A 5,031-nucleotide genomic window follows, 5' to 3' on the forward strand; every position below is an offset into this window, starting at 1 on the left:
CTGGAGCATGGTCGGCTACATAGATAAATGCAGACTACAGCTGCTTGGGCGTCTCTGTAACTTATCATGTGTTCCAATCTGTAAAACAATCTTTTGTGCATCTACCTCACTCTATTATTCTCATACCAAGAACTTAGACAGTTTATGTGGAGTACTGCTTTCAACAGCTAAGAAATATAACTTACTTCATTATGTATTTGACTACATCTGCACAGGAGAATTCCCGGCGAAACATAAGTGGAGAAAGATTGTAGTAAATGAAATCAGTAACCACGAGGAAGAAGTTTGGAAATATAAACTATCATGCAGAGCTGACTTGTCTAGATATTCTAAAATCCATACAGCACTTTCACCTCATGTGTTATACAGCATGGTATTGTTATATCCAGAACTGAGAGAAGAATTGCAATATGTAATAAGGATTGGATCCGGAAGCAAACTATCAAAAGAATGTAAAAAATTCAATACCTTCGCTAACGATTTCTATCACCACGTTATACTAAACTGTGTATCTCTACTTTCAGAGAGAGATGTATTTTTCTCAACTCTAATCGATAATCTTGATATTGACATGTATATCAAAATAGAGATGATGGAAGAGCATGACATACTGGCATTCTTTCTTGGGGCCAATAACAATGATATTGATGAAATAACAAGGCATTTCACTATTTTAGAATTCTCAAAGTATTTGTATAAACTAAAAGACATCCTCAATTACTTGTGGTAATAATCTAGCCAATACCTGACTGCTAATAACCTGTATATATTTGGGGAAATGTTCCCATATTCTATGTATGTTTATGTATATGTATATATGTGTGTGTGTGTATGTTTGTTGAGTATTCTGTTAATTATATAATTATATAACCATGATGTTTTGAGGATCTTCGGACCTATCTGGAGGAAATATAGATATTCATTCATTCATTCACATGTCCAAGGTTGATAAATCATTGGATCAACCTCACTAGAAGTCAACAATTGTATTATGTCATTTCAATCAAAAAAGTTCTAACAGGTCTTATGATGTGTCTTTATACATGGAGAGCTTATTCCGATGAGGCTGTATGTTTGAATGCTAAATTCACTCTTAGAAGAGAAATTTTGACTGGTTATTGATTCCAAGCTCATGAATTTGGAGAAGTCTGAACCAAGCTAGTTGTTAGAGCAGGGAACTAGTTACGTCACTCCTGAATCGCAAAAAGAAGATGCTGATTGTGTCGAAGGTATTAAATCGATACACCGCATTGGATAGACGTGGATGGTCCCCTGCATATCTAGCCCCTGTATAAGCCTTACGTACGCCATTGCACAACCCTAACCGGTCCCTGTTTCCTATACCAATTAAATGTATGTATCAGATACGTTCATAGCAGAACAATCAGTGTATGTATTATCGAGACACATCCACAACTACGTCTCCTAGGAAGGGTATGTATAATCGAGTCACTCACACACAAGAGCTGCGGCAGAGGATAGACAGTTGCTTTACCAGATATGCGTTTTCTGAACCGCCTGGATAATATGAAGGAGGTTGCATACAAAATGTCAAAATGTCAAGAAATTGCTAATTTTTGTTTTATTTTGTAGAAAAATGTGTCCCAAATCTAATTATGTAATAAAAATAGCAAGTCACCTCGGCATTTGTTTGACAAGTGGCGCCCCCTTGTCGCACCGTTTGTAAAAGCAATACGTCAGTAAAAATTCTCTTAAAAGTAAATTGTTGAATTTCATTATTAGATATGTGTTTTTTTATAAAGATATGTCAGTACTGATACGAAATAAAGCAGGAAAATCAATTTTCAAGGCAGAATGTAGGATTTGACACATTAATTAACTTCTAAAGTAAACAGGAATTTACAAAAAACATTCAATCATTAATGAAAAAAAGATTTGTATAGCAACAAGACTTTTATAATTTTAATTTATATATAGTAAATTAACGCTCGATTAATATTCAAAAATAAAAAAAATATATCTTGCCAGAAGGTATCAACATTATCTCCAATTACAACAGCATACCCAAATTAAATTTGATAAGGGGAGATAACTTTTGCCCAGGTTTACCTCAGGATATGATTAGAAGCAAGATAAAGGGAAATAACAGTTTTCTGCGTAAAATAATACGCGCTCCAACGCAACGGTCACATCCCTTCGCATACGGTGTACGAACAAACAAAGGTATCCAACCTCTTTAAGCCAGCATGAGTTGTTCCCTTTACCACTGGCCATACTCATGGGTGTTGCGGCTGTGGGTTTGTAGATCTATTTATGGTGTGTATATTTCTTAGTTGACATCAACGACATTCCACCTGTGTGACCACGACGCTTACAACACCGTGTCTGAGCCATACAAAGCATTGATTGATTACCAGAGCCAGGTAATTCATTATGTCACGGAACCTGACCATTCACTTCTCATGCAATCTGACCTGGTAGTGCTGGCTACCGAATCAGTCTGGTGAGAACTAGAAACGTGCAAACTTGAAAATTCTGCTATATGACTCGTAAACTTGACCACTCAACTGTAAACTCGCAAACGTGACCACTCAGCTGTAAACCATACAAACATAACCTCTGAACTATGACCATATTGACTTTACTGCGCAACCATAAACCATTTTTACTAGACCTCTCAGACCTTTTTATTGATCTCTCAACTATAATCCTTGCAAACTTGACCTCTCGGCTATAAACCTTGTTTAATTTACCTCTCAACTACAAACCCTGTTTATTTGATCTCTCAACTATAAACCCTGCAGGGGCGGAGAGGTAGCCTAGTCGTTAAAGCTTTGACGATGACCCGGGTTCGATTCCCCACATGGGTTAAGCCCATTTCTGGTGTCCCCTGCCGTGATATTGCTAAAAGCGGCGTAAAACTAAAACTTACACACTCATTATAAACCCTGCAAAATTAATCACTCAACTATAAATCCTGTTTATTTAACCGCGCAACTAAAACCGTGACCACTCAAATGTAGACTCGCCAGCTTGAGGACTCTGCTGCAACAATGTGACATGGGTGTTTCAGAGTTCTGAAACATTTTCAGACACGTACGAGAATGCCAAAACTGAAATTTACTTGCGCCAAGGCAAATATCACTCACTATTTGTTGAAAGATATTACCCGACTCAAAGAATGAACTCTGTGAAGTATACCTAGTGACCAGTTCATCGAAGTGCTCCAGGTAAGAAAACGAATATACACATAAATACCATCGGGTATAAGGTTCACCATTGCCTGTTATATATTTGACTTGAGTTGTGTTTTACGTCGGTTTGAGCAGTGCTTCAGTTATTTCACAACGTCAGCTCAATAAGGGGAGAAAAGGAAGTAGTTCTAGAACGTGGATCACTATAGTGAAAGCTGTATGTAATGGCATGGTGCCAACAAGCCAAGAAGCGGAAACCGAATCTGGTCTCCAACGCAAAGACAGATGCTCATGATGTTGATCACTGTATGGTCCAGACAGACTACCGGTATATGGGTTGAATATTGCTGAGAGCGGCGTTAAACAGCAAACAACCAAACAAACAAACCGGTCTGTAAGGGAAGCAACTCTGCAAGAGCAGAGGAACCATGGGGCAGTCACGCCGTGTGTAACTCCACTACTCGCGGTGCTTGTGTGCACCTATTCATGATGGGTTCGAATCTACGAATTGCTCAAATTATGATCTTTGGCTTTAAAGCGCACACCCTGCCACTTGGTTTCACTACAGTGATAAAGGTAAAAGACCTACATCAAGCAAATATGTACTGCCTTATAGCGACCAAGTCACCATAGTAGTTAAAGTGTATAAACATACATATCAAAGGTATATCTAATAACAGGTTTGTCAAACACATTTGGATGTGATAATGGCATTTATAACGGTTGAAACCATGGGTCGCGGCCTACCAGCAATCAATGAACTGAAAGAACCACAGAACTAACTTCAGTTTCTGCATGTCACTGCTTCAGCTGCAATACTAGCCAATGCGTTTTTATTTTACAAAAACAAGACGAACTGCAACAATGAGTAGATTTTAAAAAATCGTTGACTGTATCTGCACTTAGGAAGAGGAATCATTCAATGAGCAAAGCATGAGACCAAATTTAGAAACATTTGTTATTCGTCATTCAAAAATTTATGACGTATGTTCCTCACCAAATTACTTCAAGTATCTTATGAATAATGATTCATCTGAGCGAGATGTAGGACCAGATCATTACAAGCACTCTCATTACTATTTGTTGTATAATCGAACAGATGTTTTGTTTTAATCTGTAGGATGAATTTTCCTTGGCACATGACCAGTGTCCAAAATTGTCAGACAACCATCCGTGAAAAGAAGCAGGAACCTGGTGTCGTCGGACCAATGGTTCCATCTCCAGGTCCAAAGATTCGAGTACAATCGAGCAAAACACCAGTGCAGACCTTGCCTTTGATGTTCATGATTCTTTGTTGTTTAACGCCGCACTCAGCAGATTTCCAGCTATTGCTGTTGCTGAAGACCATTTCTAACCAGGATCCTGGTGACATGGACAACGGACCACCCTCGTCAAGGTCAAGGTTATTGTACGACAACTGACTTGAATAGTCACTAACTCGTGGACCATCTGTTTGATGCCACGTGGGATACTCTGTGATGTATAAATGCTGAATTGGTATTATTGTTGGTGGTGGTGGTTTTGGTGGTTTTGGTGTTGCTATAAATGTTGAAAAGGTAATGCGTAAGACACATTATTGTACACTAAGTCGTTTTAGTGCTAGTATGTTTTGTGTCACTCAAACCTACCATTATCACAGAAAAAACAATGTTTCAGTTTCATATGGGACATCGACAAGAAAACCAGAACAACAAACAGCATCAACACAAACACAAACATCAGCACCAAATTCCATACTATTACCAACTTGGTATTGGAGGTGCTCATGTTGGTGGGTTTGTTCGTGGTGGTGTTGACGATGTCAGTGTTGTTGTTGGTTTTGGTGGTGTTGATGATGGCGTTGACGACAGTATTGTCGGTGTTGATACTACTATAT

General features: G+C 38.4%; 1 protein-coding gene across 3 annotated transcripts in view; it reads right to left on the reverse strand.

The window, feature by feature from the left end:
* LOC124267022 overlaps positions 1-5,031 on the reverse strand; it is a 289,774-nt gene that overhangs the window by 56,760 nt on the left and 227,983 nt on the right. The gene's annotated exons all lie outside the window — the stretch shown is intronic.

Source organism: Haliotis rubra, unplaced genomic scaffold, assembly GCF_003918875.1.
Source record: "Haliotis rubra isolate DU_JTF1 unplaced genomic scaffold, ASM391887v1 Scf1000, whole genome shotgun sequence".
Lineage (NCBI taxonomy): Eukaryota > Metazoa > Mollusca > Gastropoda > Lepetellida > Haliotidae > Haliotis > Haliotis rubra.